Consider the following 25,137-nt stretch of genomic DNA (forward strand, 5'->3'; position numbering starts at 1 on the left):
TGTTGTTGAGCCCCATGCACAAATTCCAAAGGTGAGATAGGGGTAAATAAGTGAGTGACATAGGGCCAGGAAGGCTGACTGTGGAACATAGTATCGCATCTACAATAGTATGCCTATGGTCTTGGAATTTTTTTTGGAAATTTGTTGTATATGTGTTTGAAATTTGAGTCTATTATCAAGGTGGATTCCTAGGAATTTTCCCTCTGTGAGTTTTGTGATAGGTGACCCATTTATCATTATGTTAAGAGACACATCTACAACTCTGTTACCAAACTGAATGTAGTAAGTTTTGTCAATGTTTAGAGTAAGTTTGTTGGGCCTCATCCAGGTTGATATTTTCTGTAATTCGGTATTTACAGTATTGGCTAGCATGACTGGGCTTGGGTGGGAGTAGACGTATGTAGTGTCATCTGCAAATAGTGTGGGTTTGAGTAGTTGCGATGCATTGGGTAGGTCATTTATGTATATGAGAAAGAGAAGAGGGCCTAGGACACTTCCCTGTGGGACACCAACTGTAATTGGCTGTGCTGAAGAGTTTGCCCCATTTGTGTACACATATTGGCTTCTGTTGCTGAGGTATGACTTTAGGTAGTTGAGGGAGTGACAATTTTATGTGGAGCAAGTCGTGGTCAACTGTATCGAAAGCTTTACATAAGTCAATGAAGATCCCCAGTGGGACTTCTTTTTTCTCTATTGCTGTATAAATATGTTCTAGCATGTGGATAATAGCATCATTAGTATTTTTATTAGGCCTGAACCCAAATTGACAGGGGTTGAGTATGTTGTGGGAGATGAGGTAGGAATAGATACGCTTATGGGTTAATTTTTCAAAGATTTTAGAGAGAGGGTGTAGGTTGGATATTGGCCTATAGTTATTCAAGTCTGTGTGGTCTCCTCCTTTATGGATCAGGGTGACCCTTGCTATTTTGAGAACTGTAGGAAAGGTAGAGGATTCAATGGATTTGTTAAAGAGTGTTGCAATGATTGGTGATAGCACTTGTGACACTTTTTTGTATACAATGGGTGGTAAGGTATTTAAATCTCCTGTCTTGTTTTTTAGTTTGTTGATAATAAGGGAGACTTCAGTTGGGTTAGTCGGAGCTAGGAACAGTGTGTTCGGGTAGTTGCCAGTGAGGTAGTCATTGGGTGGGGTATCTGAGCTTGGGATTTTAATGGCAAGGTTTTTCCTATATTTTTTTTTTTATTATCACACTGGCCGATTCCCACCAAGGCAGGGTGGCCCGAAAAAGAAAAACTTTCACCATCATTCACTCCATCACTGTCTTGCCAGAAGGGTGCTTTACACTACAGTTTTTAAACTGCAACATTAACACCCCTCCTTCAGAGTGCAGGCACTGTACTTCCCATCTCAAGGACTCAAGTCCGGCCTGCCGGTTTCCCTGAACCCCTTCATAAATGTTACTTTGCTCACACTCCAACAGCACGTCAAGTATTAAAAACCATTCGTCTCCATTCACTCCTATCAAACACGCTCACGCACGCCTGCTGGAAGTCCAAGCCCCTCGCACACAAAACCTCCTTTACCCCCTCCCTCCAACCTTTCCTAGGCCGACCCCTACCCCGCCTTCCTTCCACTACAGACTGATACACTCTTGAAGTCATTCTGTTTCGCTCCATTCTCTCTACATGTCCGAACCACCTCAACAACCCTTCCTCAGCCCTCTGGACAACAGTTTTGGTAATCCCGCACCTCCTCCTAACTTCCAAACTACGAATTCTCTGCATTATATTCACACCACACATTGCCCTCAGACATGACATCTCCACTGCCTCCAGCCTTCTCCTCGCTGCAACATTCATCACCCATGCTTCACACCCATATAAGAGTGTTGGTAAAACTATACTCTCATACATTCCCCTCTTTGCCTCCAAGGACAAAGTTCTTTGTCTCCACAGACTCCTAAGTGCACCACTCACCCTTTTCCCCTCATCAATTCTATGATTCACCTCATCCTTCATAGACCCATCCGCTGACACGTCCACTCCCAAATATCTGAATACATTCACCTCCTCCATACTCTCTCCCTCCAATCTGATATCCAATCTTTCATCACCTAATATTTTTGTTATCCTCATAACCTTACTCTTTCCTGTATTCACTTTTAATTTTCTTCTTTTGCACACCCTACCAAATTCATCCACCAATCTCTGCAACTTCTCTTCAGAATCTCCCAAGAGCACAGTGTCATCAGCAAAGAGCAACTGTGACAACTCCCACTTTATGTGTGATTCTTTATCTTTTAACTCCACGCCTCTTGTCAAGACCCTCGCATTTACTTCTCTTACAACCCCATCTATAAATATATTAAACAACCACGGTGACATCACACATCCTTGTCTAAGGCCTACTTTTACTGGGAAATAATTTCCCTCTTTCCTATGTACTCTAACTTGAGCCTCACTATCCTCGTAAAAACTCTTCACTGCTTTCAGTAACCTACCTCCTACACCATACACCTGCAACATCTGCCACATTGCCCCCCTATCCACCCTGTCATACACCTTTTCCAAATCCATAAATGCCACAAAGACCTCTTTAGCCTTATCTAAATACTGTTCACTTATATGTTTCACTGTAAACACCTGGTCCACACACCCCCTACCTTTCCTAAAGCCTCCTTGTTCATCTGCTATCCTATTCTCCGTCTTACTCTTAATTCTTTCAATAATAACTCTACCATACACTTTACCAGGTATACTCAACAGACTTATCCCCCTATAATTTTTGCACTCTCTTTTGTCCCCTTTGCCTTTATACAAAGGAACTATGCATGCTCTCTGCCAATCCCTTGGTACCTTACCCTCTTTCATACATTTATTAAATAATTGCACCAACCACTCCAAAACTATATCCCCACCTGCTTTTAACATTTCTATCTTCATCCCATCAATCCCGGCTGCCTTACCCCCTTTCATTTTACCTACTGCCTCACGAACTTCCCCCACACTCACAACTGGCTCTTCCTCACTCCTACAAGATGTTATTCCTCCTTGCCCTATAAACGAAATCACAGCTTCCCTATCTTCATCAACATTTAACAATTCCTCAAAATATTCCCTCCATCTTCCCAATACCTCTAACTCTCCATTTAATAACTCTCCTCTCCTATTTTTAACTGACAAATCCATTTGTTCTCTAGGCTTCCTTAACTTGTTAATCTCACTCCAAAACTTTTTCTTATTTTCAACAAAATTTGTTGATAACATCTCACCCACTCTCTCATTTGCTCTCTTTTTACATTGCTTCACCACTCTATTAACCTCTCTCTTTTTCTCCATATACTCTTCCCTCCTTGCATCACTTCTACTTTGTAAAAACTTCTCATATGCTAACTTTTTCTCCCTCACTGCTCTCTTTACATCATTCCACCAATCGCTCCTCTTCCCTCCTGCACCCACTTTCCTGTAACCACAAACTTCTGCTGAACAAGTTAGAGTATGTAGGAAAGAGGGAGATTATTTCCCAGTAAAAGCAGGCCTTAGACAAGGATGTGTGATGTCACCATGGTTGTTCAATATATTTATAGATGGGGTTGTAAGAGAAGCAAATGCGAGGGTCTTGGCAAGAGGTGTGGAGTTCAAAGATAAAGAATCACACAAAGTGGGAGTTGTCACAGTTGCTCTTTGCTGATGACACTGTGTTCTTGGGTGATTCTGAAGAGAAGTTGCAGAGGTTGGTGGATGAATTTGGTAGGGTATGTAAAAGAAGAAAATTGAAAGTGAATACAGGAAAGAGTAAGGTTATGAGGATAACAAAAAGATTGGGTGATGAAAGATTGGATATCAGATTGGAGGGAGAGAGTATGGAGGAGGTGAATGTATTCAGATATCTGGGAGTGGACGTGTCAGTGGATGGGTCTATGGAAGATGAGGTGAATCATAGAATTGATGAGGGGAAAAGGGTGAGTGGTACACTTAGGAGTCTGTGGAGACAAAGAACTTTGTCCTTGGAAGCAAAGAGGGGAATGTATGAAAGTATAGTTTTACCAACACTCCTGTATGGGTGTGAAGCATGGGTGATGAATGTTGCAGCAAGGAGAAGGCTGGAGTCAGTGGAGATGTCATGTCTGAGGGCAATGTGTGGTGTGAATATAATGCAGAGAATTCATAGTTTGGAAGTTAGGAGGAGGTGCGGGATTGCCAAAACTGTTGTCCAAAGGGCTGAGGAAGGGTTGTTGAGGTGGTTTGGACATGTAGAGAGAATGGAGCAAAACAGAATGACTTCAAGAGTGTATCAGTCTGTAGTGGAAGGAAGGCGGGGTAGGGGTCAGCCTAGGAAAGGTTGGAGGGAGGGGATAAAGGAGGTTTTGTGTGCGAGGGGTTTGGACTTCCAGCGGGCATGCGTGAGTGTGTTTGATAGGAGTGAATGGAGACAAATGGTTTTTAATACTTGACGTGCTGTTGGAGTGTGAGCAAAGTAACATTTATGAAGGGATTCAGGGAAACTGGCAGGCCAGACTTGAGTCCTGGAGATGGGAAGTACAGTGCCTGCACTCTGAAGGAGGGGTGTTAATGTTGCAGTTTAAAAACTGTAGTGTAAAGCACCCTTCTGGCAAGACAGTGATGGAGTGAATGATGGTGAAAGTTTTTCTTTTTTGGGCCACCCTGCCTTGGTGGGAATCGGCCAGTGTGTTAATAAAAAATAAATAATAAAATAATAATTTATTTTATGTCTTTGCAAACAGTGGGTTGCAATGCAAAGAGAGCCTCTATTATGCCTAGGCATTATGGGCCAACTTAACATTATTGGCTTACAATCTACTTAACACTAAGGAGTATATCATAGTTGTACAGTAGGATAGTAATTACTGCATAGTTGTACAGTATAATATTAATTATAAATGAATCAAAATTTGTATAATACTAAGATATATTTATATTCGAAAATGGTTTTTGTGAAAACAATGATTCAATTGTATTCCTGTCAACAATGGATAAAAGGTTCAAAGTGTTTGTTGAAGTTATGATGTGGGAGTACACAGGTGAGTGTGTACTGAGTATTTAGCATTTAGTCTAGGGTGATTAAGTGGCTTTTGAGAAGAGTCTTAAATTGATTATCAGACTGGGTTACTTTAATATCTAATGGTAATGAATTCCATATTTTGGGGCCCTTTATGTGCACAGAGTTTTTACACAGTGTGATATGGACACGAGGTATATCAAAAAGAGATCTGTGTCTTGTGTTCTGGTCATGTGTCCTGTTTAGGTTGGTGAGGAGAAGTTTGAGTGGAGGGTTTATATTTGCGTGTATTGTTCTGTGTATGTAGTAGACACATGAATAAGTATGGATGTTCTTAATGGTGAGCAGATTCAGACTTTTGAAAATTGGTGGAGTATGCTGGCGGGAGTGGGAATTTGTTATCATTCTTACTGCTGCCTTTTGCTGGGTTATTAGGGGTTTTAGGTGATTGGATGTTGTTGATCCTCATGCACAAATTCCATATGTAAGATAAGGGTATATGAGTGAATGGTACAGTGCCAGGAGAGCTGATTGTGGAACGTAGTACCTTATCTTTGATAGTATGCTTACAGTCTTGAAGATTTTCTTGGTGATTTGTTGTATATGTGTCCGGAACTTAAGGCTACTGTCAAGATGGATACCTAGGAATTTTCCCTCTGTGAGTCTTGTGACTGATGATCCATTTAGCGTTATGTTAATTGGATCATTTGCAGCTTTGTTTCCAAACTGAATGAAATAGGTTTTATCAGTGTTCAGGGTAAGTTTGTTAGTCATCATCCAGGCAGATATTTTCTGTAATTCAGCATTGACTGTGTTTGCTAGTATGATTGTGTTTGGGTGGGAAAAGACATATGTAGTGTCATCTGCAAATAATATGGGTTTGAGTAGCTGTGATGCATTCGGTAGATCATTGATGTAGACGAGAAAGAGGAGTGGTCCAAGGACGCTTCCTTGTGGGACTCCTGCTGTGATTGGTTGGGTAGAAGAGTTTGCATCATTTGCATACATATACTGTATTGAGTTCTGTTACTAAGGTATGACTTTAGGTAGTTGAGGGAGTGGCCTCGGATACCAGAGTGCATTAATTTGGAGTACAGCAGTTCATGGTCGACTGTATCAAAAGCTTTACGTAAATCAATGAAAATGCCCAGCGGGACTTCTTTCTTTTCAAGTGCGGTATATATTAGCTCTAGCATGCGTATGATAGCATCATTTGTGCTTTTATTATTCGTGAGACAGATAGAGACAGATAGACAGAGGTAGAGACAGACAGAAATAGACAGATAGACAGACAGATAGACAGACCCTAAACTTGGGGTTAACATCATTTTCCACTTAAAAGGGGAGTGTTAATATAACATTACATCAGTGAATCCCTGGTGTTTGCCCCACTGTTTGCTCTAGCTGGCGCTCAATATAACTGGCGCTCCCAGAAGGTACTAAGTGGTCCCAGGTTTTTTTAATATGGTGCACACCGAGTGTTAAGACCCATTCTATGGTGACCAGGCATCTCAGGCCAATTGTGCCAAATATGGGGGCAGGAAAAATAAAACGTATATTTACGTTTGGGGCACTAGCGGTAAAAACGTATATATACGTTTGGACTGTTTACGGGTTAATATTGTTTATAATGTCATATTAGATGAATTGTGATAGATAAATAAGGCGTAGAGATGAAATTAGCTTCATATTGAAGCATAATAAACTTGCCTTCCTCTTGCCTCCTACGTGTCTACCATACACCAACAAGTCAAGTGAAGTCAACAAAGTCAGTCAAGGCAAGTGTGATGTTATATGTTCATTTATCCATTTTACTAGTGCTTTATATTTATTTGTCATTGTTTTCTGTATGTATATTTATATCTAATCTTTAAAATTTTTTTTTTTTTTAATACTTTTGGCAGTCTCAAACGGATTAATTGGATTTCCATTATTTCCTATGGGGAAAATTAATTCAGCTAAAGGCTAAATCGGCTAAAGGCTGGCTCTCTGGAACGGATTAAAGGTGTTACCCGAGGGTCACTGTACAGTGGAACCTCTACTTGCGAGCACATCCACATGCGAGTTTTTCCAAATACGAGCAGTCGATGGGTCGATTTTTTGTTTCCATATGCGAGCAAAATTTCCATAAGTGAGCAGACCTCAAGGCAGGTTCCTTGACGCTGGTGAGGGGCTCTTGCTCTTGATCTAGGGAATTGTATCTCATTTGTTTGGACTATCTTATTGAAACTTGGGCAATGTATGATGGAAAGATGCTTCTTAATGTACACCAAAAATGAAAGAAATCTAAGCATAAATAATGGAGCTCACTTCTCAGCAATTAGCCACCACTTAGCGGAATTTTTGTATGGTTTTTTATGGTTGTATTCTTGTTTTTTTGGTCTCATTTGATAGAATGGAAGATATATTACAAAATAGATATGATTTTGATTGCTTTCACGACAAAAAGTACCTTGAAATTGAACTCAACATAGGAGAAATGTTCCATTGTTTTGGCTATGTTCAAGAGTAAACACTGTCCATTCCAATATGCAGTCATGAATGGGTTGACATTATTTATACAATTATTGCAATAAGGCATGACAGTAAATCTTATATTTTTTGAGTGAATAAAAATTACAAATTATTTATATTGTAATAATAATAATAATAATAATAATAATAATAATAATAATAATAATAATAATAATATTACATATAATAATATAATACAATAAGAATAATAACATAATACATATATAATAATAATGTACTACATAATAATAATTATAATAACAGACGGCTTCAGAAGGCCGTCACTAGATGGCAGTGTTTACCACAACATAGAGGAAGCGGCTGTGGCCGCCTCCACCTGTTACATAATGGCATATTTTATTCATTCTAGAGTATATATCAGGTTTCTGTGTTATTTATATTGTTTATTATTTCATATTACATGAACTGTGATAGATAAATAAACCGCAGAGTTGATGATAGCAAAATATTCAAGAAATATTTTGTCCTGTCTCCAGACAAACTCTCATCCACCGCTGACACCGCCACCACATATATAATGACATTTTACTCATTCTAGAGTATATATCATGTTTCTATGTTATTTATATTGTATATTATGTCATATTAGATGAACTGTGATAGATAAATAAGCTGTATAGATGATATTAGCGAAATTATTCAAGAAATATTTTGTCCGGTCTCCAGACAAACTTTTGTCCACCGTCGACACCGCCCATACCACTACATGAATGACCTATTTTATCCATTTTAGAGTATATATCAGGTTTCTATGTTATTTATATTGTTTATTATGTCATATTAGATGATGTGAGATAGATGAAAAAGCCGTAGAGTTAATATTAGCGAAATTATTGAAGTACAGAATTCCACTGGAATGGATTAATTGCATTTCAATTAATTTAAATGAGGAAAATTTATTCTGCAAACGAGCAAATCCAGTTGCAAGCAAGGTCATGGAATGGATTAAACTCGCAAGTAGAGGTTCCACTGTACTTATTTTACGGAAGAGGATCAACAAGTATATGGTGGATAAAAGGTTGATAGGAAGGTGTTTGGATGTGTATTGTTTTAGAGAGTGTCAGATCATTATTTAGTGGTTGCTACTTAATTAAGAATAAGAGACAGATAATATGTAAAAAGAATGTGTCAGTAAGAGAGAAGTGAAAGAGAGCAAGCTAAAGAAGGGAACAGACAGCTTTAAATATGTAGTGCTAGAGTGCAGAGCAGAGATGTGTGGGTATAGGATGGTGGTGCAGGTAGGAAAGAATCATTGATGTGATAAGGAGAAAAAGTTAGCATAGATGAGAAGTTGTTTTAATGTAAAAATGATATACAGAAGATAAAGGACAAAGAAGGTTAGATGAGTGGGGAGGGAGTGCAAAAGCAGAGAAAATGAGAGAATGTGAGAGTCTTTTCCATCTAATTTTGTAGTGAATACACAGCAGATATGGAGAGGTTAATAGGGTGAGAAAGCCAGAGAAGCCAATGGACTCGATGTTCAGGAATAAAAGAATGGAGATGTTAGATAGAGAGGTAGAATTACTGGAAAGATGATGGAAATATTTTGAGTTGTTGGCTATTAATAATGAAACATAGGCAGAGAGGAATATGACCTTGCAGGAGTAAGAGGTGAGTGTGGGGAAAGTGTGTTAACCTAGTATAGCAACTGGATCAGACAGTATACCAAATAAGATATTAAAAGCAGATGGGGATACAGTTTTGGAGTGGTTGGTGTATTTGGTTAATATATGCTTGAGTCTTGGCAGAGTGCATGAACAGTCCTTTGTATGAAGGGAAAAGGACACAAGAGATAGCATAAATAGTACTGTATATGGGTATGCTGGGTAAAGTATATAGATTAAATATTGAGTTATGGTTAAGATGGAAAGTAGGATTGCAGAGGAACAAGGAAGACTTTTGAGAGGCAGGGAATGTGTAAACTAAATCCTTACATTGCAGCATATAAGTAAATAATACATAATTAAGGGTAAGAAACTGCAGTATTTATGGATTTATAAGAGTCAAATGATAGGGCAGACAGAGGAGCAATGTGTAGATGTTGCAGTTTTTTTTTTTTTTAACACATCAGCCATCTCTCACTAAGGCAGGGTGACCCCAAGAAAGAAAACTTTCACCATCATTCACACAAACAATGTCTCTGCAAAGATGCCCAGATATGACAGTTGAGATGTCACTCCAAACTGCCAATATCCCAAACCCCTCCTTTAAAGTGGAGGCATTATACTTCCCACATCCAGGAGTCAAATCTGGCTAACTGGTTTCCCTGAATTCCTTCACAAATATTACTCTGCTCACGCTCCAACAGCTCGTCAGGTCCCAAAAACCATTTGTCTCCATTTACTCCTAACAAGCTCACATGCGCCTGCTGCATGCCCAAGCCCCTTGCACACAAAACCTCTTTTACCCCCTCCCTCCATCCTTTCCTAGAATGACCCCTCCTCCCTTCCACTACAGATTTATACACCTTCCAAGTCATTCTATTTTCCTCCTTCCTCTCTAAATGATCAAACCACCTCAATAACCACTCTTCAGCCCTCTGAATAATACTTTCTGTAATATCACACCTCCTCCTAATTTCCACACTAAGAATTCTCTACATAATATTTACACCACACATTGCCCTTCGCAACGATATCTCTACTGCCTCCAGCCTCCTCCTTGCTGCAGCATTTACAACCCAAGCTTCACTTCCATATAAGAGTGTTGGTACCACTATACTTTCATACATTCCCTTTTTTGCCTCCATGTATAACAATTTTTTTTGTCTCCACAGATACCTCAATGCACCACTCACCTTGTAGATGAAAGGTTTAGAGAACTGACAAGTTTATAAATTAGACACATGTGCAAAACTTGGGAATTTTTATTCAGGAAACGTTTTGCCACACAATGGCTTCATCAGTCCATACAAACAAAAATGGTGAAGAACAAGAGGAATTTGAGGTAATCAGTCCATCAGCCTTGAATCAATGTAATCAGTCCATCAATCTTCAAAAGAATACAGCATATGTGCAAAGAAGTGGCTTATATACTGTAAGGAGGTGAGGTGAAGAGGTCGTAGGTGATATCACAGTGGACAAATCCACATGTGGAAGTAGGTCATGACTATAGGTTAAGCAAGTGAAGAATTTTCTGTATTAAAAACCAATAAAACAGACTTGGGGTGTAGGGAGGACTTACCTGTTTTCAGGAAAATCAGCAAAAATCAAATACAGTGGACCCCCGGTTAACGAACTTTTTTCATTCCAGTAGTATGTTCAGGTGCCAGTACTGACCGAATTTTTTCCCATAAGGAATATTGTGAAGTAGATTAGTCCATTTCAGACCCCCAAACATACACGTACAAACGCACTTACATAAATACACTTACATAATTGGTCGCATTTGGAGGTGATCGTTAAGCGGGGGTCCACTGTACTTCCATTAATTTGAGACCATTTAAAAGCTACTTCCAGCCCAGAAACCAACCAAAAAATTCTCATTTTAGTAGTACAGTATGTCTTCCATTCTATCAAATGATACCAAATAAAAGCCAATAAAACCATCTGAGAAAGCACTGCAAAGTTACTATTTTAAACCATTCACATGGTCAGAGTTGTTTTTTCCATTACGCACTGTGTGGAGGCAAGATTTTTTTATACTGTGCACACTCACCACACAGACCCATTCTCTCATATCTAGGGCAAAATTATCTGGGTAAGCCTCAATGTCTTAGTTCTATGTGATGGCCACTGAAAGGGGTTGTCAAAACCACTCATTCTCTAGGCTTTGTCAACCTGCTAACTTCACTCCAAAACTTTTTCTTATTCTCAGTAAAATTTATTGACAGCACCTCACCCACTCTCTCATTTGCTCTTCTTTCACACCACCTCACTGCTCTCTTAACCCTTTCACTGGCCATTATGAAGAACTACGACATCGAGGCGAGGCTCCCTCACGTAATTCTACATCATGAGCTCAGCACATTCAGATAAACTGTGAGTGGTAAATTTTAGCCTTGATATGAGAGAATGGGTCTATGCAGTGAGGGTGCACAATATAAAAAATAATCCTGCCCAACATTGTACATGATGGGAAAACAAAACTGACTGTGAGAATGGTTTAAAACAGCAACTTTGTGTTTTCTTGGATGATATTTATGGTTTTATTGGCTGTTTCTTGGTATCACTTGATAGAATGGAAGGCATATTACTGAAATAGAGATGATTTTGATTAGTTTCAAGGCTGGAAGTAGCTTGAAATTGAGCACAAAGTAGTGGAGATATGCAATTATTGTTGATATTCCAGAGGACAGGTAAGGCTGCATTATATACTTAGTCCATTTTATAGGTTTTTATTAAGTCCGATTCAATTATTGAGATGTTGGAATTGGCCTAAAATAGGACTCGAAGTGTAAAAAATTGCTGGTGCATAAACTGGACGGAAGATGCTAACCTTGTGTCAGCACAATTCTGCAAATTTTCCATTAAATTTCAAACTTTCAGTGTCATCACCTTCAGAGAGAGAGTCTCTGTGGAAAAGAAACACTGCTGCGCGGTCAGCAGTACATGACCTACCGATTTCCTATCGAGGTGTTCCATTTCTGGACTATTTTGGTGCAATAGCTACCCACCTTCGCACCCGTTGGCAACAACGTTGGTCAACTCTGCTCGGTAACAAACTTCATTCTATTAAACCGAGCATAGGTTACTGGCCGTCTTCTTGTCATCAGTGCCGTGGTTGGGAGACCACTCTCTCCCGCCTTCGCATTGGCCACACTCGTCTTACTCACGGGTATCTCATGGCGAGGCACCCTGTTCCTCTCTGTGAGCAGTGTCAAGTTCCAGTATCGATTAGCCACATTCTGTTAGACTGCCCTCTCTATCAACGAGCACGCAGAATTTACCTCCAACGTCGTCTTCGTTCTACTACTCTCTCTTTACCTTCCCTTCTTGCTGATGGACCCTCCTTTAATCCTGACTCTCTCATTGACTTCTTGACAACAACTGATTTACTCCACAAATTCTGATGATACTTTTCGCACTCCCCTCAGCCCTTTCTAGTTCAATCTCTTGCTGCCCTTTACCCTTTCACCATCCACTACCCCGCTGTTATCCATAACCTATTACTCATCCATTTCCTTTTTGCCACCTGATGCCCTCGCTTCCTTCCTGCCCTGCAGCGCTGTATAGTCCTTGTGGCTTAGCGCTTCTTTTTGATTATAATAATAATGTGGAAAAGAATTCTTTCTCCACAAGCCATGCATGTTGTAAAAGGCAACTAAAATACTGGGAGCAAGGGGCTAGTAACCCTTTCTTCTGCATAAATTATTAAATTTAAAAAGAAAAACATTTATTTTTCTTCTTACATCACTGCCTCGGTGGGGTACTGCCGATTTGTTGAAAAAAAAAAAAAAAAAGACACACTATGTGCAAACCTTTATTTAAGCACATTTTGCTTTAAGATAAGATTTTAAATCTACAGTGGTCACACAGAGGCTGAAGAATGGCAGGTAGCAGCACTGGATTAAGAGACATTTACAAGTACAGTGGACCCCTGCATAACGATTACCTCCGAATGCGACCAATTATGTAAGTGTAATTATGTAAGTGGGTTTGTACGTGTATGTTTGGGGGTCTGAAATGGACTAATCTACTTCACAATATTCCTTATGGGAACATATTCGGTCAGTACTGGCACCTGAACATACTTCTGGAGTGAAAAAATATCGTTAACCGGGGGTCCACTGTATAAAGGCTCTTTCTTCCCTTGCTGAGAATCAAAAAAATTCTGTGCACATTTTGCTTTAACCCTTTCAGGGTCCACAGGCCCTCTCAGAGACTTGTTCTCAGGGTCCCCCAAATTTAAAAAAAAAATTATTATTTTTTCTTATGAAAATATAGAGAATCTTTTCCCAATCATAATGACACCAAAAGTATGAAATTTGATGGAAAACTTACGGACTTATGCTCTCGCAAAGTTAGCAGTCTCGACGATGTTTACGCATCGGCGATTTTGCCCACTTTGAGCCCTATTTTCGGCCAATTCCAATGTGCCAGCCGACAAAAATCATAACTATTTCGCTAGAACTCCATTTTTATCAAATGAGTACAAGAAACCATCAATTTACCGATTTCAACTATCCAATACAGTGGTCAGAATTTAGCAATTTTGCCAATTTCACACAAATTTCAAAAGATGCCAGTTTCTAAACAGGGTCCAGAAAAAACAAGAAAGACATTCCTGGCACTAAAATAACATTTCCTCTGTTCATTAGTCACGTTCCCAGGCCCCTCTTACATTTATTTTGCCTTCCACTTTGAATTTTTATTCTCATAAAAAATAGAAGATTTACTGTTATGCAGACTACTACATTAGTGTAGAAATGATATAAATAATATCGGCGCACTTGTGAAAGAATATTAGACTCACCAGTTGATGTGTATTGGACACTTAGTATGATTTGTTTACGTTTGAACATTGGTAAAAATTGAACATTTCTGCTACTTTGAGCTCAATTTCAAGGTACTTTTCATCGTAAAATCAGTCAAAAATCACCTCAATTTCTGTAATATGTCTTCCATTCTATACAATGAGATCAGGAAAACTAGAATACAACAATAAATACCATACGAAAATATAATGCAAAGTCGCTGTTTTAATCCAAAAACACGGTCAAAGTTTTTTTTTCTCATTATGCACTGTGTGCTGCAGGATTTTTTTTATACTGTGCACACTGACCACATAGACCCATTCTTTCATATGTAGGCCTACCAGCTTTCTCTTACTAGATTTGAAGGCACTAGAATTTATAAGTACTAGTACGTCATGGACCCTGGTGCGTAAGCCGTACTAGTACAGCAGAAACCCTGAAAGGGTTAAGATAAGATGCTAAATCTGCAGTGGTCACACAGAGGCTGAAGAATGGCAGGTAGCAGCACTGGATTAAGAGACATTTACAAATATAAAGGCTCTTTCTTCCTTTGCTGTGAATCATAAAAAAATTCTGTGCACAATTTGCTTTAACCCTTTCAGGGTTTCCAATGTACTAGTACAGCTTATGCACCAGGGTTTTTAACGTACTAGAACGCCTAAATTCTAGTGCCCTCAAATCTAGTGAGAGAAAGCTGGTAGGCCTATATATGAAAGAATGGGTCTATGTGGTCAGTGTGCACAGTATAAAAAAAATCCTGCAGCACAGTGCGTAATGAGAAAAAAAACTTTGACCGTGTTTTTGGATTAAAACAGTGACTCTGCACTGTATTTTTGTATGGTATTTATGATGGTATTCTAGTTTTCCTGGTCTCATTTTATAGAATGGAACACATATTACAGAAATTGAGATGATTTTGACTGGTTTTACAATGAAAAGTACCTTGAAATTGAGCTCAAAGTAGGAGAAATCTTCAATTTTTGCCAAAGTTCAAAAGTAAACAAATCATGCTACACGTCCAATACACGTCAACTGGAGAGTCTAATATTCTTTCACAAGTGCACTGATATTATTTATACCATTTCTACGCTAATGCAGTAATCTGCATAACAGTAAATCTTCTATTTTTTGTGAGAATAAAAATTCAATGTGGAAAGCAAAAGAATGTAAGAGGGGCCTAGGGATGTAACTAATGAACAGAGGAAATGTTATTTTAGTGCCAGGAATGTCTTTTTTGTTTATTCTGGACCCTATTTGGAAATTGGCATCTTTTGAAATTTGTGTGAAATTGGCAAAATTGCTAAATTCTGACCACTTTATTGGATACTTGAAATCGGTAAATGGGTGGTTTTTTGTACTAATTTGATAGAAAAAAATGGAGTTCTAGCGAAATAGTTATGATTTTTGTTGACTAGTACACTGGAATTGGCCGAAAATAGGACTCAAAGTGGGCAAAATCTCCGATGCGTAAACATCGTCGGGACCGCTAACTTCGCCAGAGCATAATTCTGTAAGTTTTCCATCAAATTTTATACTTTTGGTGTCATTAAGATTGGGAAAAGATTCTCTATCTTTTCACAAGAAAATAATTTTTTTTTAAATTTGGCGACCCTGAGAACAAGTCTGGGAGAGGGCCTGTCAACCCTGAAAGGGTTAAGATAAGATGCTAAATCTGCAGTGGTCACACAGAGGCTGAAGAATGGCAGGTAGCAGCACTGGATTAAGAGACATTTACAAATACATAAAGGCTCTTTCTTCCCTTGCTGAGAATCATAAAAACATTCTGTGCACACAGTGCCTCTTACCAATGATGTTCATAGTCTATGAAATATTATGAAACATTACAATTAAAATTTTTGTATTGCAGTAACAAGTCTGAAACTGCAGACATTTGAAAGCTGAGCCAGATTACATATGTAGCAGGCAGTATTATTATCGTTTTAGACAAGTACTACACCTATATGGGTCACACACTGCTTGGGAAATGGGAGAAGAGGGGAAAAGGGGTAAACTCAGTCTTCGTCCAAAGAGGAAAGTAGCATCAATTCCTTGGATCAAGAACCTTTCTCCAGGATTAAGGCACATCTCAATAAAGGGTACACTAGCCAGAGATGACATGACAGTTTACTGACTGTTGAAGTGACTTGGAGGTGAGCAAGTCCAGTTTGAGGTGCTGTACACAACAATCATATTAAGTGACTCAGAATTTAGTGCTCAGAAAAAAAAAACCCACTGAACTAGAAAACCTGAGAGTCTTCATATTGAGCAAACTACATATTAAAGGTTGACATGTTAGACAGGAGTTGGGGCAAGTGATTTTTATGACTTAATGTGCTGTTGGAGTGTACGCAAGATAATATTTACATAGGGATTCAGGGGAACCAGTTAGCCGGACTCAAGTTCTGGAGGTGCAAAGGGCAGTGTTTGTACTCTGAAAGAGTGATTTATAGGGTCACCTGAACTGTGATGTCAGTGCACTTCTAGCAAGAAGTGATTGAATGAATGATGGTCAACGTGTTTTCTCTTTACTTTATGATTACCTTCCCTCAGTGGAAGATGACTCGTCTTAAAAAAAATAATAATAATAAAAAATATTTTTACCACATTAGCCATTTCCTACCAAGGCAGTGATCAAAAGATAGAAATACATTCACCATCTCTCATGCAATAGCGATCTTGCCAGAAGTTAACCCTTTGACTGTCGCGGCCGTATATATACGTTTTACGAGGTGCCGTGTTTGACGTATATATACTCATAAATTCTAGCGGCTTCAAATCAAGCAGGAGAAAGCTGGTAGGCCCACATGTGAGAGAATGGGTCTGTGTGGTCAGTGTGCACCATATAAAAAAAATCCTGGAGCACGCAGTGCATAATGAGAAAAAAAAAACTCCGACCGTTTTTTTTAATTAAAATGCCGACTTTGTGGTCTATTTTCGTATAGTATTTATGGTTGTATTCTCGTTTTCTTGGTCTCATTTGATAGAATGGAAAACATATTACAGAAATAGAGGTGATTTTGATTGATTTTTCTATAAAAAAGAACCTAGAAATGGAGCTCAAAGTAGGGGAAATGTTTGATTTTTGCCAATGTTCAAAAGTAAACAAATGATGCCATTGTCCAATAAATGTCCAACTAGCCATTCTAATATGCAGTCATGAATGGGTTGATGTTATTTATACAGTTATTACAGCATTGCAGTAGTCTGCATAATAGTAAGACTTCTATTTTTTGTTTGAATAAAAATTCAAAATAGAAAGCAAGAGTAATATCAGAGGGACCTGGAGACGTGACTGATGAGCAAAGAAAATGTTATTTTAGAGTCAGGAATGTCTGCATTGTTCATTCTGGACCTTATTTTGAAATTGTCATATTTTTTAGTTTTCGTGAAATTGGCCAAATTGCAAATTTCTGACCACATTATTAGGTAGTTGAAATCAGTAAATGGGCAGTTTCTTGTATTCAATCGATAGAAAAAATGAAGTTCTAAAGAAATAGCTATGAGTTTGGGCGACTGGAACAATGGAATTAGCCGAAAATAGGGCTCAAAGTGGGCGAAATCGCCGATTTGTAAACAGCGCCGAGGTCGCTAACTTCGCGAGAGCATAATTCCGTCAATTTTCCATCAAATTTCGTTTTTTTGGTGTCATTACAATCGGGAAAAGATTCTCTATCATTTCATAAGAAAAAATAATTTTTTTTTTTAAATTTTGCGACACCAGGAGACACCTCAGGATTGGGGGTTGCGACAGTCAAAGGGTTAATAATAATAATACAGTGGACCCTCGGTTATCGGTTGTAATCCATTCCAGATGCTCGGCCAAAAACCGAAACGGCTGAAAACCGAAATAATATTTCCCATAAGAATTAATGTAAATACAATTAATCTGTTCCAGACAAAAATATTCACACACAAAAAAAATAATTTTTTTTAACAGTTAAATCAGTATTACATACCTTTATTAAAGACTAATGCTGGCTTCTGGAATGACTGCTACACTCCCTGCATGTCTGCTACACTCCCTGCATGTCTGCTACACTCCCTGCATTTCTGCTACACTTCCTGCATGTCTACTACACTTCCTGCATGTCTGCTATACTTCCTGCATGTCTGCTACACTCCCTGCATGTCTGCTACACTTCCTGCATGTCTACTACACTTCCTGCATGTCTGCTACACTTCCTGCATGTCTACTACACTTCCTGCATGTATGCTACACTCCCTGCATGCCTGCTACACTCCCTGCATGTCTGCTACACTCCATGCATGTCTGCTACACTCCCTGCATGTCTGCTACACTTCCTGCATGTCTGCTACACTTCCTGAATGTCTGCTACACTTCCTGCATGTCTGCTATACTTCCTGCATGTCTGCTACACTCCCTGCATGACTGCCACACTTCCTGCATGTCTGCTACGCTCCCTGCATGTCTGCTACACTCCCTGCATGTCTGCTACACTCCCTGCATGTCTGCTACACTCCCTGCATGTCTGCTACACTCCCTGCATGTCTGCTACACTCCCTGCATGTCTGCTACACTCCCTGCATGTCTGCTACACTCCCTGCATATCTGCTACACTTCCTGCATGTCTGCTACACTCCCTGCATGTCTGCTACACTTCCAACATGTCTGCTACACTCCCTGCATGTCTGCTACACTCCCTGCATGTCTGCTACACTCCTTGCATGTCTGCTACACTCCCTGCATGTCTGCTACACTCCCTGCATGTGTGCTACACTCCCTGCATGATTGTTACACTTCCTGCATGTCTGCTACACTCCCTGCATATCTGCTACACTTCCTGCATGTCTGCTACACTCCCTGCATGCCTGCTACACTCCCTGCATGCCTGCTACACTCCCTGCATGCCTGCTACACTCCCTGCATGCCTGCTACACTCCCTGCATGCATGCTACACTCCCTGCATGTCTGCTACACTCCCTGCATGTCTGCTACACTCCCTGCATGTCTGCTACACTCCCTGCATGTCTGCTACACTCCCTGCATGTGTGCTACACTCTCTGCATGATTGTTACACTTCCTGCATGTCTGCTACACTCCCTGCATGTCTGCTACACTCCTTGCATGTCTGCTACACTCCCTGCATGTCTGCTACACTCCCTGCATGTCTGCTACACTCCCTGCATGTGTGCTACACTCCCTGCATGATTGTTACACTTCCTGCATGTCTGCTACACTCCCTGCATGTGCTACACTCCCTGCATGATTGTTACACTCCCTGCATGTCTGCTACACTCCCTGCATGTGTGCTACACTCCCTGCATGCCTGCTACACTCCCTGCATGCCTGCTACACTCCCTGCATGTCTGCTACATTCCCTGCATGTCTGCTACACTCCCTGCATGTCTGCTACACTCCCTGCATGCCTGCTACACTTCCTGCATGCCTGCTACACGCCCTGCATGACTGCTACACTCCCTGCATGTCTGCTACACTCCCTGCATGTCTCCTACACTTCCTGCATGTCTGCTACACTCCCTGCATGTCTGCTAGACTCCATGCATGTCTGCTACACTCCCTGCATGTCTGCTACACTCCCTGCATATCTGCTACACTTCCTGCATGTCTGCTACACTCTCTGCCTGCCTGCTACATTCCCTGCATGTCTGCTACACTCGCTGCATAACTGCAAGACTCCCTGCATGCCTGCTACACTCACCGCATGCCTGTTATACTTCCTGCATGTCTGCTACAATCCCTGCATGTCTGCTACGCACCCTGCCTGCCTGCTACATTCCCTGCATGCCTGCTACACTCCCTGCACACCTGCTGCACTCCTTGCATGCCTGCTACACTCCCAGCATGCCTGCTACACTCCCTGCATGCCTGCTACACTCCCTGCATGTCTGCTACATTCCCTGCATGTCTGCTACACTCCCTGCATGTCTACTACACTCCCTGCATGCCTGCTACACTCCCTGCATGCCTGCTACACTCCCTGCATGCCTGCTACACTCCCTGCATGCCTGCTACACTCCCTGCATGCCTGCTATACTCCCTGCATGTCTGCTACACTCCCTGCATGCCTGCTACACTCCCTGCATGCCTGCTACACTCCCTGCATGTCTGCTACACTCCCTGCATGTCTGCTACACTCCCTGCATGCCTGCTACACTCCCTGCATGTCCGCTACACTCCCTGCATGCCTGCTACACTCCCTGCATGTCTGCTACATTCCTTGCATGCCTGCTACACTCCCTGCATGCCTGCTATACTCCCTGCATGTCTGCTACACTCCCTGCATGTCTGCTACACTCCCTGCATGCCTGCTACACTCCCTGCATGCCTGCTACACTCCCTGCATGCCTGCTACACTCCCTGCATGCCTGCTATACTCCCTGCATGTCTGCTACACTCCCTGCATGTCTGCTACACTCCTTGCATGTCTGCTACATTCCCTGCATGTCTGCTACACTCCCTGCATGTGTGCTACACTCCCTGCATGATTGTTACACTTCCTGCATGTCTGCTACACTCCCTGCATATCTGCTACACTTCCTGCATGTCTGCTACACTCCCTGCATGTCTGCTACACTCCCTGCATGTCTGCTACACTCCTTGCATGTCTGCTACACTCCCTGCCTGCCTGCTACACTCCCTGCATGCCTGCTACACGCCCTGCATGACTGCTACACTCCCTGCATGTCTGCTACACTCCCTGCATGTCTGCTACACTTCCTGCATGACTGCTACACTCCCTGCATGTCTGCTACACTCCCTGCATGTCTGCTACACTCCCTGCATGCCTGCTACACTCCCTGCATATGTGCTACACTTCCTGCATGTCTGCTACACTCCCTGCATGTCTGCTACACTCTATGCATGTCTGCTACACTCCCTGCATGTCTGCTACACTCCCTGCATATCTGCTACACTTCCTGCATGTCTGCTACACTCCCTGCATGCCTGCTACACTCCCTGCATATCTGCTACACTTCCTGCATGTCTGCTACACTCCCTGCATGTCTGCTACACTCCCTGCATGCCTCCTACACTCCCTGCATGTCTGCTACACTCCCTGCACATCTGCTACACTCCCTGCCTGTCTGCTACACTCCATGCATGTCTGCTACTCCCTGCATGTCTGCTACACTTCATGCATGTCTGCTACACTTCATGCATGTCTGCTACACTTCATGTATGTCTGCTACACTTCATGCATGTCTGCTACACTTCCTGCATGCCTCCTACACTCCCTACATGTCTGCTACACTCTCTGCCTATCTGCTACACTTCCTGCATGTCTGCTACACTCCCTGCATGCCTGTTACACTCCCTGCATGTCTGCTACACTTCCTGCATGTCTGCTACACTCTCTGCATGCCTGCTACACTTCCTGCATGTCTGCTACACTCCCTGCATGCCTGTTACACTCACTGCATGTCTGCTACACTCACTGCATGTCTGCTACACTCCCTGCATGTCTGCTACACTCCCTGCATGTCTGCTACACTCCCTGCATGCCTGCTACACTCCCTGCATGCCTGCTACACTCCCTGCATGCCTGCTACACTCCCTGCATGCCTGCTATACTCCCTGCATGTCTGCTACACTCCCTGCATGTCTGCTACACTCCTTGCATGTCTGCTACATTCCCTGCATGTCTGCTACACTCCCTGCATGTGTGCTACACTCCCTGCATGATTGTTACACTTCCTGCATGTCTGCTACACTCCCTGCATATCTGCTACACTTCCTGCATGTCTGCTACACTCCCTGCATGTCTGCTACACTCCCTGCATGTCTGCTACACTCCTTGCATGTCTGCTACACTCCCTGCCTGCCTGCTACACTCCCTGCATGCCTGCTACACGCCCTGCATGACTGCTACACTCCCTGCATGTCTGCTACACTCCCTGCATGTCTGCTACACTTCCTGCATGACTGCTACACTCCCTGCATGTCTGCTACACTCCCTGCATGTCTGCTACACTCCCTGCATGCCTGCTACACTCCCTGCATATGTGCTACACTTCCTGCATGTCTGCTACACTCCCTGCATGTCTGCTACACTCTATGCATGTCTGCTACACTCCCTGCATGTCTGCTACACTCCCTGCATGTCTGCTACACTCCCTGCATATCTGCTACACTTCCTGCATGTCTGCTACACTCCCTGCATGCCTGCTACACTCCCTGCATATCTGCTACACTCCCTGCATGTCTGCTACACTCCCTGCATGTCTGCTACACTCCCTGCATGCCTCCTACACTCCCTGCATGTCTGCTACACTCCCTGCACATCTGCTACACTCCCTGCCTGTCTGCTACACTCCATGCATGTCTGCTACTCCCTGCATGTCTGCTACACTTCATGCATGTCTGCTACACTTCATGCATGTCTGCTACACTTCATGCATGTCTGCTACACTTCATGCATGTCTGCTACACTTCCTGCATGCCTCCTACACTCCCTACATGTCTGCTACACTCTCTGCCTATCTGCTACACTTCCTGCATGTCTGCTACACTCCCTGCATGCCTGTTACACTCCCTGCATGTCTGCTACACTTCCTGCATGTCTGCTACACTCTCTGCATGCCTGCTACAATTCCTGCATGACTGCTACACTCCCTGCATGCCTGTTACACTCACTGCATGTCTGCTACACTCACTGCATGTCTGCTACACTCCCTGCATGTCTGCTACACTCCCTGCATGTCTGCTACACTCCCTGCATGATTGTTACACTTCCTGCATGTCTGCTACACTCCCTGCATATCTGCTACACTTCCTGCATGTCTGCTACACTCCCTGCATGCCTGCTACACTCCCTGCATGTCTGCTACACTCCCTGCATGATTGTTACACTTCCTGCATGTCTGCTACACTCCCTGCATGTCTGCTACACTTCCTGCATATCTGCTACACTCCCTGCATATCTGCTACACTTCCTGCATGTCTGCTACACTTCCTGCATGTCTGCTACACTCACTGCATGACTGCTACACTTCCTGCATGTCTGCTACGCTCCCTGCATGTCTGCTACACTCCCTGCATGTCTGCTACACTCCCTGCATGTCTGCTACACTCCCTGCATGTCTGCTACACTCCATGCATGTCTGCTACACTCCCTGCATGTCTGCTACACTCCCTGCATGTCTGCTACACTTCCAACATGTCTGCTACACTCCCTGCATGTCTGCTACACTCCCTGCATGCCTGCTACACTCCCTGCATGCCTGCTACACTCCCTGCATGCCTGCTACACTCCCTGCATGTCTGCTACACTCACTGCATGTCTGCTACACTCACTGCATGTCTGCTACACTCCCTGCATGTCTGCTACACTCCCTGCATGTCTGCTACACTCCCTGCATGATTGTTTCACTTCCTGCATGTCTGCTACACTCCCTGCATATCTGCTACACTTCCTGCATGTCTGCTACACTCCCTGCATGCCTGCTACACTCCCTGCATGCATGCTACACTCCCTGCATGCCTGCTACACTCCCTGCATGCCTGCTACACTCCCTGCATGTCTGCTACATTCCCTGCATGTCTGCTACACTCCCTGCATGTCTGCTACACTCCCAGCATGCCTGCTACACTCCCTGCATGCCTGCTACACTCCCTGCATGTTTGCTACACTCCCTGCATGCCTGTTACACTCCCTGCATGCCTGCTACACTCCCTGCATGTCTGCTACACTCCCTGCATGTCTGCTACACTCCTTGCATATCTGCTACACTCCCTGCATGTCTGCTACACTCCCTGCATGTCTGCTACACTTCCTGCATGTCTGCTACACTCCCTGCACGTCTGCTACACTCTATGCATGTCTGCTACACTCCTTGCATGTCTGCTACACTCCCTACATGTCTGCTACACTCCCTGCATATCTGCTACACTCCCAGCATGTCTGCTACACTTCCTGCATGTCTGCTACACTCCCTGCATGCCTGTTACACTCCCTGCATGCCTGCTACACTTCCTGCATGTCTGCTACACTCCCTGCATGCCTGCTACACTCCCTGCATGTCTGCTACACTTTCTGCATGTCTATTAAACTTCCTGCATATCTGCTATACTCCCTGCATGTCTGCTACACTTCCTGCATGTCTGCTACACTCCCTGCATGTCTGCTACACTCCCTGCATGTCTGCTACACTTCCTGCATGTCTGCTACACTCCCTGCATGTCTGCTACACTTCCTGCATGCCTGCTACACTCCCTGCATGCCTGCTACACTCCCTGCATGTCTGCTACACTCCCTGCATGTCTGCTACACTCCCTGCATGTCTGCTACACGTCCTACATGTCTGCTACACTCCCTGCATATCTGCTACACTCCCTGCATGCCTGCTGCACGCCCTGCATGTGTGCTACACTCCCTGCATGTCTGCTACACTCCCTGCATGTCTGCTACACTCCCTGCATGTCTGCTACACTCCCTGCATGTCTGCTACACTCCCTGCATGTCTGCTACACTTCCTCCACGTCTGCTACACTCCCTGCATGTCTGCTACACTCCCTGCATGTCTGCTACACTCCTTGCATGTCTGCTACACTCCCTGCATGTCTGCTACACTCCCTGCATGTCTGCTCCACTTCCTGCATGTCTGCTACACTCCCTGCATGTCTGCTACACTCCCTGCATGCCTGCTACACTCCCAGCATGTCTGCTACACTTCCTGCATGCCTGCTACACGTCCTGCATGACTGCTACACGCCATGCATGACTGCTACACTCACTGCATGTCTACTACACTTCCTGTATGTCTGCTACACTTCCTGCATGTCTGCTACACTTCCTGCGTGTCTGCTACACTCCCTTCATGCCTGCTACACTCCCTGCATGTCTGCTACACTTTCTGCATGTCTGCTACACTCCCTTCATGCCTGCTACACTCCCTGCATGTCTGCTACACTTTCTGCATGTCTGCTACACTTTCTGCATGTCTGCTACACTCCCTGCATGTCTGCTACACTATCTGCATGGCTGCTACACCTCCTACATGTCTGCTACACTTCCTCATGTCTGCTACACTCCCTGCGTGTCTGCTGCACTCCCTGCATGTCTGCTACGCTCTCTGAATGTCTGCTTCACTCCCTGGATGCCTCCTACACTTCCTACATGCCTTGTACACTCCCTGCATGTCCGCTACACTTGACACATGCCTTCTACTCTCCCTGCATGTCTCCTACACTTCCTGCATGCCTGCTACACTCCCTGCATGCCTG

The 25,137-nt window shown here is 42.9% G+C and overlaps 1 protein-coding gene across 6 annotated transcripts in view; it reads right to left on the reverse strand.

Annotated features, from left to right (window-relative positions):
• Positions 1–25,137, reverse strand: part of LOC128687229 (RNA polymerase II-associated protein 1) — a 212,166-nt gene that overhangs the window by 27,899 nt on the left and 159,130 nt on the right. The gene's annotated exons all lie outside the window — the stretch shown is intronic.

The sequence above is a fragment of the Cherax quadricarinatus genome, chromosome 62 (genome assembly GCF_038502225.1).
Source record: "Cherax quadricarinatus isolate ZL_2023a chromosome 62, ASM3850222v1, whole genome shotgun sequence".
NCBI lineage: Eukaryota > Metazoa > Arthropoda > Malacostraca > Decapoda > Parastacidae > Cherax > Cherax quadricarinatus.